This window comes from Tenrec ecaudatus, chromosome 6 (assembly GCF_050624435.1).
Source record: "Tenrec ecaudatus isolate mTenEca1 chromosome 6, mTenEca1.hap1, whole genome shotgun sequence".
Lineage (NCBI taxonomy): Eukaryota > Metazoa > Chordata > Mammalia > Afrosoricida > Tenrecidae > Tenrec > Tenrec ecaudatus.
In genome coordinates, this window is record NC_134535.1 from 70,977,777 (window position 1) to 70,989,056 (window position 11,280).

General features: G+C 40.4%; 1 pseudogene; it reads left to right on the top strand.

Annotated features, from left to right (window-relative positions):
* Window positions 1–1,291: 1,291 nt before the first annotated feature.
* On the top strand, window positions 1,292–9,965 carry LOC142451438 (BUB3-interacting and GLEBS motif-containing protein ZNF207-like; annotated as a pseudogene).
* Window positions 9,966–11,280: the final 1,315 nt, after the last annotated feature.

Genomic DNA, 11,280 nt, shown 5'->3' on the forward strand with positions numbered 1-11,280 from the left:
GCCGCAAATGTGCTCAATCTCTCTTCCCTTAATAAATTACTACCAGGGGCTAAGTAATGACACTATAAACAGAAGGTCCTTGTGCTCCAGGGAGATGGTCAATAAGATTATCTGAAATAAATTAACATAGATATCTCTAAGGTGAACCAGGGGCAGATAAAAATCATAGATTAAGGAATAGATTTTGGACTCACACTTAATCCTGGCTCCAGTTTAAGAACAACACGTTCTTATCACATGGCGCCTGGCTCAATACTCGCCCTCAAGAAGGACGCATGGAAGACAGGAGTGCTCTAGCAAAGTGTAGGGAAGAAGCGAGATGGTGCCAAGCTATCAGATAGAATGGCATACGCTGTCTTAAAAGGCTTGTTTCCAAACAAGGAGCCATCTAAGCAAGACATCAACAAAGCCCACATGGAAAAGTACACCAACATTTGTTATCCAAGGATTATAAATTATATCGTCTAAATCCACAGAAGGAATAATAACAGAGCTTAAATAGTAATATTCTGTTGTGCTATGGAAGCCCCAATATATTTTAGGGATCTACACAAGGAATAAACCTCCCAGGATTTTCCTCTAATCATAGTTGAGGGATGGGAAGAACCTGGTTATCAGAAGAGATTATTGGAGAAACTACAATAGTAGATTAAAAGGATAAATCTGACTTGAACAGTTAAAACCTTGTCACTTGATCTCCCTCTGATACACTTGGCGTAGTTGCATAATTTCCTGTCAACTTGATAAATAAGTGAATAAGGAGATATGTTGTCAACAGAGACTCACTCCTGGATCAGGAATCACGTTTGGTTAAGAAAGGGGCGGTTCAAAAGAAGACGGACCACAGTGAGGTGGATGGGCAGCGTGGCTGAAACAATGGTCTGGAGCTTAGGATGGATTGGAAGGATGGGTTGGTCCCGGGCAGTGTTTGCATCAGCTGTGTGTAGGGTCCCATGTGTCCTACCAGACTAAACAGTGCCTAACAAGAACATGGTGTAAATATTCCCACCATATCAAATCCAACACGCCAATATATCACCTTAGAAACAAATGCAAAGCAGCATATTATCAGATAATATTTCTACCATAACTAACTGTGGGAAACTCAAAAGCATAGAAAATAGTAAAAGTTTTAGAAATTATGGGTTTTAAGTTTCTCCGGTATAGGCTATTTAACAATTTAACAGCATTTATTTAAGTGTAGGTTTACATATTTTATTACATTATGCCTTAGAAAATTATGATACTAAAAGTTGCAATTGGCTCTGGATAAATGAGAGTCTACTCCAAGATGTCACTCGGCACCAGTCCAGGTATGTTACAGAAAAAGGACACGGTAATAGCCGAACCAGCTGCAGTGATGCTTCAGCTGCAGCGTGGTCAGTTCTGAAATAGCTGTCCATTCCACAGAATTTATGAGAGAAGCGTACAGAAATATTCTCCATCCTCCTTCCCTGTCTTCAATTTTGCAACGCTGTTTAGAAATACTAATGTGTATCTATGCTTCAGCTCACTAGAAAATATTCTAGGTTTCTCATCATACTTTTCAATGTCTTCTGAACAGGAATATAGAGTCAAAGGATCTTTGTAATTGCTTATTAGGATATTCAAACGGCAGACTCAGATAAAACATAGGCATTGACATTTTTCTGGAAGAAACTTTTTGCAATGCAAATATTTGCTAAAGCATTTGTATCCAAAATGTCCAATAAATTCTCAAAATCCAATGATAAGAACCCTAACAGCCCAGTTACAATATGATCAAAAAGTCTAACAGAGAAATAATCAAAGAAGACACATAAGTGACAAGCATATGAACAGTTGCTCAGCTTAGTATGTCAGGGAATTTGAAATTAAAACAATGATATGCCATTACATACCTGTCAGCTGAAATCTAAAATGCTGACAAAATGAAAATCTGCTGAGAAGGAGGAGTAACAGGAACACCCATTCATTCCTGGTGGGCATGCCAAATGGTGCACCATTTTGGAAGACAATCTGGCAGACTTACGAAGCCTAGGCCTACTGTCTAATCCAGCAATTATGCTCCTAGGTGTTTATACAAATGAATTGAAGACATATGTCTACATAGGAATCTGAGAATAAACGCTTAGAGCAGCTTTATTCCTAATTGCCCAAATTGGAGGCACTCAAGATGTCCTTCGATAGCTGAATGGATAAAAAAACCGTGGTGCAGTCATGCAATCGAAGGATGATCAATATGCACCAAGATATAGAGAAACCTTACATACTTGTTGCCAAGTGAAATAAACTAGACTGAAAAGCAAAATACTATCTGTCTCCAACTATCTGACATTTCAGAAGTGACAAAACTATACTTTCAGTGGATCGTCCAGGGGCTAAGGAAGAGAAAGAGGAATGCATGAGCCCTGGGAGATTCTATCTGGTCCTGTGGGTTGTTGTTTTGAGGCGCCATTTAGCCATTTAGTCCATCCCTGCCCATAAGGACCCAAGGTGGAACAGAAGGAAAGTGTGCAAAGCCCTGCACCATGCTCACATTCATCTCGTTGAGGGTTTTTCACTCTTCCACTGACACTGTACTTCACCAAGCATGAAATCCCTCCCCAAGAACTGGTCACATGTCCAAATTGTAACAGATGAATCTCACAATATTTGCTTCTGAGGGGCATCTGACTGTATTTTTTTCAAGACAGATTTGTTGGTTCTTTTGGTAGGCCACGGTACTTTTAATATTCTCTGCCAGCACCATGGATTCTCCTTTTGTCCTCATTATTCAATGTCCAACTTTCACAGGCATCTGAGGCAATTGATCCAGGACTTGGATCAAGTGCACCTTAGTCTTCAAGGGAACATCCTTGCTTTTGAACACTACACTCAATGTAATGCATCATGTGATCTCTTGGCTGCTGCTAACATGGGCATTAGTTGTGGATCCAAGAAAGACGAAATACTTGACATATTTAATCTTCTCTCCGTTAACATGATGTTCCCTATTGATTAACATGCAAGGATGTTGTTTTCTTTGAATAGTTTACATTAGGACTCATCTTTGTGCTGTACAGTTCTATAGGTTTCAACCACTGCATGTTAGCTAATATTTCTCATTAATAATCGTTGATATTGGTAGCTGCCATGAAGTCTGCTTTATGTGACGCAATGTACAAAGGATTCCAATGTTGCCTGATCATGCCCCATCTTTATTGATGTGCTCCAGTTCATTGTTATGGCCACCGTGAATTTTGTAAACCATACAACCATTCTACCAAAGGGTCTCATCTACTAGAACTATATTATGATCCATAGGGTTTATGTTGACTAATTTTACTTTGCCTAAGACCACCAGGCCTTTCTCTTTAGTCTGTCATCATCTTGGAGATTAGAAAGGGGATCCTCCTGATAATTGAGATATGGATTGCATGTGTTCTAACATCATAACAACATGGAAGCCAAAATGGACCAAAGACCGTTGGGAGATAATTAATAATAATATTTAAACACCAATATTCACTTATGAACTATAACAAATGTATTACATAAATACAATATAAAATAATAGGAGAAATTGTATGGTGCCAGGAAAAGGAATATTTGAGAAATCTGTAATATTAGCATACATTTAATAGGTCCTTAAAACTACTCTAAGTTATTGCTGCTGCCAAATGCTTTCCATTTCATTCCAGCTCATAGTGACCTTATATGACAAAATATAGCTCCCCAATTGGGTTTCCTAGGTTATAATTTCCAGATTTTGCCTCTCATGGAGCTGCTGGTTGGGTTTGAAATCTTAACATTTGGGTTAGCAGCCAAATGCTTATTCATTGCTCCCCCAAGACTCCTTGTTCTAAAAGTAAAATGTATTTATACAAAGGAAGTTGAAGATAGACTTGCTTGAAGGTCTGGCAAGATAGAAGAGTCGTATTTCTTCCCCTTGTAACTAAACCACACTTGATCTACTACAACAAATAAGCATAAACAGTCTCTCTAAGGTGGGCTCAATTAAAAATTTAGGAAGGGGATATCAGAAGGGGCCAGCAAACTTTTGAGAAAGAAGAATCATTCCTGTCCCTCACCGCAATTTAAAAATCATTTGACAGTCATAAATATATATTTTATAAACAAATGAAATCACTATTATCTGAATTATATCCTTTACATTTTATAAGTGAAACTATGATAGCTTTATTTTCATTTTCCATTTTATTGCAGAGCACCTGCAAACACCTAAAGAACGAGCTGCGTGTGGCTCTCGAGCCGCAGGGGGCCGAGCTGAGCGTATGGACAGGGTCCTTGCTCACGCACTGGGGCTTCCTGGGGAGGACAAAGAAAACTTCCTCGGGCTGCCCAAGCTGACTTCAGAAAGCAAGGGGCGAGTGACTTGTGTTTTTATGATGTGGGCCATGGTTCTCTAGACATTTCACCAGTGCCTAGGAGAGAACACCTGCCTTTCTTACCCGTCAGATGAACCCTGGGGAAAAAGAGATAAAGAGGTGGTGGACTCAAAAGTTGCCAGTGGTCGAACATCAAAACAGAATGTCTATTTGAATAAGAGTAACTTGTTATGAGTAATTGATTATTCCAAATCTTATGATTAAAAACTTCATATGCATTTTCTCAAACATCTATGAGACCCTGTTTTTTTCCCATTCATATAAAAAGAAACTAATTTTTCAGTTGGTCAAGGTGACACGCATGTGTGTCTTTAACTCAATTGTACATGATGCAGGTTTCTTTTGAATAAAAATATTGGCAACTGCTGTACACACAATGATGAAAGCCTTCCCATGGAGACAATAGACATCAAAAGACAAGTATTCACATCTTTGTGCTACAGCAGCCTGCAACCATAACATATCAACTAGCATCTTCTAGGCACTTAATAGGTGTTATGACATGATTATTACCTGTGTTTGTTTTCTTGTTTGTATGGGTATGCTGGTCAATAAGGAATCTATGAAAAAATATGCTTTATTGAGGCATCATACAACTCCTATCACAATCCATACATGCATCCATTGTGCCAAGCACATTTGTGCATCTGTTGCCTTCATCACTTTCAAAACATTTTGTTTCTATTGGAACCCTCACTGTTCCCCTCTCACCCCTATCCTCCCTCCCGCATGAACACTTGATAATTTACAAATTATTATTTTTTCATGTCTTAATGCTGACCAATGTCTCCCTTTACCCACTTTTCTGTTGTCCATCCCCCTGGGAGTGGGTTATATGTAGATCATTGTGATCGATTCCCCCTCCCACCCCCCAATTTCCCCTTACCCTCCTGGTATGGCTACTCTCAATATTGGTCCTGAGGGGTTTATCTGTCTTGGATTCCCTGTGTTTCCAACTCTGATCTGTACCTCTGTACCTGCTCTGGTCTAGCCAGATTTGTAAGGTAGAATTGGGGTCATGGTAATGGGGCGGAGGAAATATTAAAGAGCTAGAGGAAAGTTTTCTGTTTCATCGGTGCTACACTGCATATTTTTGATATATATCTTTTTATTTGCAGAAGTACTGAGTGGTTGAGTAAAGCAGTAAAACGTAGACTGAGAGATGAAAGTCAGTGCTACTGTAGAAGGAGAGCTAATAACCACACTCTACATTGCTTCCTGGTATTCATGTCAAAGTCCTTAGACGCCTTCTTGGGAAGCTGAGAATGTTGATGAAGGTGTAAGTGGCCTAATCTGTACCCGCATGACCACAGGGCTTGGAAGACCAGCTCTAGTGAAAGAAGGCATTCACAGTTCCCACATAGAGAGGGACATCTAACATGCATTTTCCAGATAAAGAGCTCTCCCCACAACCGGCCTCCTTTAAGATGCTAACATAAAGCTGTCATTTATGGGCACCTGGTTTCTCACTACTCTAAAAGGTGCCTGTCTCTAAGGGCTCTCAAGCTTCTTTTTTCATTTATTATCAAGCTAGGAGTCAGTTTCTCCTTTATCCTTTTTTTTTGCTGGATACTTAAAGTTCAAATATATTCTCCTCCAAGAAACAGTTTCTTTGTATATATCCTTCACATATAGTAAATACGGTGAATCGCCACCTACAAGCTTGGTTTCTGGCCCACACTGTTAAGAGAAGGCTTGTTGTTAAAAAGCATCTGTGCTGTGCTCACTATTCTGAAGAAGTGAATGACACCACAGTTCAATCGCCAGCCAGACACGTCCTTGGAGGTGTTTCTATGAAAGAAGTCAGGATATCTCAGATTCCCAGTCTAGTGTATATGTGCCTCATAAGGCTTCATATCTTGTATATACATTTTTCACTGTAAAATTAGCTCTCTCTTGATTTCAATATTGGGACGGGCCCCTGTTGTTCAGCTGTGTAGGGTCTTTTTCTTCCTTAATCGCACACGTGGCTCTGAAGGGCCTGTTTGCCTGTGGGGCTGTCTCCTACATACCTCCTCTTTGAGTAGTAAGCAAAGTTGACCTCACTTTATGTGTCTCCATCTCTGGGAGCAACATAGCTCTCCATTCTCTCTGTGTCAGGTCTGTAAATTTAATCTCCCAATGCTGTTTTTCTGTTCTTCATCTGTATCTGTGAAATAGTCCTGCTAAAAGCTATTAAGAAACTAACTAGCTCTATAATGAACCTAAGGAATATAAAACTCTGATGCAGTAATCAAAGAAAATGCCTTGTCATTCAAGGTGAGAGAACATTCTAAAGCTCAGGGAATTTTATTTCTTTGTTGTAATTCAAGTTGAATTTCTGAAACAACCTCACAGCAAAGATTTTAACAAGTAGAAAAAGGACGTAGTACAAACACCTTTCTCTCTCTCTTTTCTGACCATAAGAGCTGATTAATTCTTAGCATCTCTGACTTGACCCCTTTCCTCAGTGTTTGTTCAGAAAGCATTGGGAGGTGGAGCTCAAGTTACTGGGCTTACCGCAGTTAGCCTCAGGTACTATGCTGAATGAAAGCTCTATGGAAATCTTATAACTCACTGCATTGTTCAGAGGCTAATCGTTGGATGCCCATGTCACCTGGAAGGGTCAAGTATCTATGAAGTCTTCTCTCATTTGCCTTTTAGTGATTTCAAAGCTAGGTCTTGTGATCTGATTAGTCAACAGAACCATCCTGAAACTAGCCTAAGACAGAAAGAACCGTATTGCTTTATTTTTGCTTGTTTGTGGTCAATTGTTTCCCACAGTTGTACTAAAACTTGAGTTAATTAAAACACCTGTAAACCACTCCCTAAAGTTTAAATTCTGAAGTAATTACGTTTATATTCTCTGTGCATTGTAATTTCAAACAGGATGCCATCAAGCCTGCTTGGTCTGCTGTCAGCCTTCTCACTAAACTTCTCTTTCGGCCTCTAACTTGGAATTATTTCACTGGTGGAAATGGTCCAGGTATGAACTCCCATCAAACATACACTAGGGGATGTTCCCCCTCATGCTAGTGTCCGATGAGGCATCTGGGTACTGAAAATGAGCTCAATTAATTACTATGCTCGATTGCTAACCAAAAGTTGGAAAGCTGAAACCCACCTAGTGCTACCTCCAGAAGAAAGGCTTGATGGTCAACTTCAGAAAGCAAATCCACTGAAAGCACTACGAGCAGCAGTTGTGTTCTGATACCCAAAGAAGCTACCAATATTAGGTTGTTAGATTAGGGACTGAGGGGCTTGTTTCCCCAATGTCTGCAAAGATCCCAAAGGAGCAGTTGGGAAGAGCTCAGGGACACTAATTGGACACCTATGGGAACGATCCAAACTGAGCATGCTCAGACAGAAACTCTCTGGACCCCGGTGAGAGTTCCACCTGGGGAAAACAGACTAGGCCCTGGCCAAGGACCTCATGCAGGGGTGCTTACACGCAGCAAATATGATCGGCCTCCACCACGTCTTCCACAGCCAGGGGAGGCGAGAGAGAATAAGAAACAGAAATACAACCTGACACAGGCCCTTAGCACCTTCTCTCTACCCACTGCCGGCCTTTTTTCCCTCTGCTCTTGCTCATGTGCATGCCGTGTGGAGGGACACCCCTCAGGGTCCGCACCCAGGGCCTTCAAGGCCACAAGCCCTCTTGACTTCAGGGGGTTCCCCAGTTATGCATGTGGGGGATTTCACACTCCCTGTTCCTGTATTCTTTCTACCTGTTTTATTTTGTGCCCATTTGCGAACCCCATGTGGCTTCTGCACAGAAATAGCATATATCTTTTGAGACTGTAACACCTGAAACGTCCCTTTCCAACATAAAATCTCACTTGGATTACAAAAGGGCTTCTGATGCGTGAATTCTTTCAGTGTGCAAAGCAAGAACCAAAGTATAACCCACCCCAGAAAGCTAATACCATGAATCAAAATCAACTCCAAACAAATGGTTAATAATTTAAGACATTATTAACAAAGTATATATATTTACACTTTCCTTTGTAGAACATATATTTTGATCTCTCTATTTATATATTCACCTGGGTTATGTATATAATATACAACCAACCATTTCAAGATTTTCAAGAGGTAGCATATGATCAAGATGTAGTGGTTGGAGGAAAGAACTCCAAGCCGCACAGAAGCATTAGCCTAAAACAAGATTCCAGGAATGGATGAAAACCACTTCAAATGTTTCAAAAAGTGCTCATTCATCTATGCCAAGAAATGTGGCATACAGCTACACGGCCACCTGACTGTAAGAGATACATATTTTCACCCATCCCAAAGAAAGGTGACCCCCCAAAATGAAATATATATGCAAAACAATGTCATTAATATTACATGCAAGTAAAATTGTGCTGATGCTAATTCATCAATAGTTGTAGCAGTACATTACCAGAGAGCTGCCAGATGTTCAGGCTAGGCAGGATATGGAACATAACCTGAGCTGCACAGAAGACACAGCTTCACTTGCTGAAAGTGAGGAGGTCTGGAAGAACTTGATGATGAAGACTAAGGGTTGTGACTTTCAATATAAATTACAACTCAGTGTAAAAACAAATCCTTACATCTGGACCAGTAGAGAGCATCCTGATAAATTGGAGAGAAGATTGAAGTTGCCATAGATTTTGCCTTACTTGGATCCATTGCCAATGTTCATGGAAACAGCAGTTAAAAAGTGAAGTGACAAATTATAGATTTTGTGTGTGAGTGTATATCTATTTCCTTTGGGGTATGTTGGTAACCACTGAGCTGGAAAAGTGAGTGGGTTTTTTTTCCCCGCTTGTTTTCTTCTTACTTTGTCTTCCAAGTGTGGTTATGATCACAAGAAAAAGCTGCTAAAGCTGTGATGCTGGTCTTATAATAAAGATGTTGATGATGAGATGATCCTTATACAACACCAGAAAGCAAAGCCTTTTAAAATCCGTAACTCTCATGACAAATTGTACATAGGACCTGGTGTAGCTATTCATTGCATGCAAGCACATAAAGAGACAGTAGATGCTGTACCATTGAGTTGGAATGGAAGGTATTCTAGAAATAAGACATGAATGAAAGACAATGACTTCTAGAACAGAAACCACAAGGAAGTAAAAGGACAATGGAGCGACCTGATGATTCTGATGACTATAAGTCTGCAGCTTCAACTTCATTTCAAGCACAGTCTATCCAACCTCAACAAGGTATATCCTGCCAATGACCTAGCCTGGCCAACCACCAGTGGCAGGACATGAGGAGTGTCACCAGGCATAATTCCATGAATGCCAGGTGTCCCTCTTCCAATTCCAAGACTGCCACCAGTTATGTCAGGCATGCCACTTTGATTGCATCGTAAGGGAAAATGCATGAAGTCATTTTTTTCGGTGAAAACATGATTCCAATGAATGAAATGATGCCACAGGCATGGCCCCACCTTTTGCACATCCTTGAATTCCTCCAATGTCTCATGCAAAGTCTGCTTCAGAACCAGGTATTCTTCATAGATCACCTGCACCAAAAGCATCAGTTCCTGCTCCTCTAGTTCCCGGGCCCTCTTTTCCCTGGTATAGGATAGACTCAGGCACGTGTCCAAAGACTGTATTGGTACATATTTCAAGCCCTTAAAGAGTACCCCCGACAACTAGAGTCCCCTGAGCCTACATTCCTTGTTTATACTTAAGCTACAGCTCCAAACACGAGTACCACAAACAGCACTGCAGCTAAACCAGTGGCTTCAATAACAAGTAAGCCTCTTACCCTTTAAACAACCATTGCAACCAGTCAATCGATCTGTCCAGAGAAGGACATATCACTGCTGGAAAGAAGGGAACAGTCATCCAAATAACAGCATAATCCTCTCCAACCAGGACAGGCTCCCACTGGGAATCCGCCGGTTGAACCAATCACAGATATGCTCCCACATGCAGACGTTCCACAGCAACAAGGAATAAAATCCCCAATGCCGCCTTATTGTCAGGATAGTGGTCATCATCAAGACATGACAGGTTACCTTCCTGGCACTCTGTGCTGCCTTTGGTGAGAGACCATCAATTGTGCTCCCATAATAAGGTGGGCCTTCTAGACCTCCAGTAGGAATGAGATCTCCTCTGAGGTTGGAAGGTGGCTGTTGTTAATCTTATTTAATCCACTCTAATATGGCTGGAGATTAAACATTTCTCAACTTGTCTCTTACATAGCCAAGCATTCATCAATGAAGGCTTCACTGTGACTTTAACAAACATTATCCTTCTACATACCAGGAACTATTGGATATTTATTTTACATGAGAAAAATTCCTGAGAATAATAAAGCATGTGTTTCATCTAGGTTTTTGGAAGTGAAGTATAGTAGATTTGGGTTTGTTAAATGGTGAAGCACTGAACCACATGGACAAGCCACCTTAATGAAGTTGAGTGCTGTAAGTTTGCATGGCTGTGTGTCAAGTCATTCCCACACTGCTTTTCGGATGACCTTACCCCTCCTGTTTGCAATTCAGTTTGGTGAGGGCTGTAACGGTGCCCAAGTACCCGAATGGAAATCTAAATGTTACAATATTTTATGTCTTTTGAGTTCCTCATGTCACAGGGTTTAAGAAATCATACCCACCAAAGTCATGCTACACTCTGTACTTCATTTCAATAACACGAGAGAAAAATTTGTACATTTTTATTCATAAATCCATTTTGGATTACAACCTAACATTTGTACAGATACATGCCATGTAGATATCCACATAATAAAATCCATACCATGCAAAAGAGAAAGAGAGAGATCAAATGGCCCATTGCGTTGAGTAAATCTACTGCACGAGGCTTCTTTAAGGTATTGAAAAGCAAGTCCTCACTTTGATGATTAAATGTACCTGACCCAAGCCATGGTATTTTCAATTGCCTCATAAGCCTGTGAAAGTTGGACATTAAATAAGGAAGTCCAAAGAAGA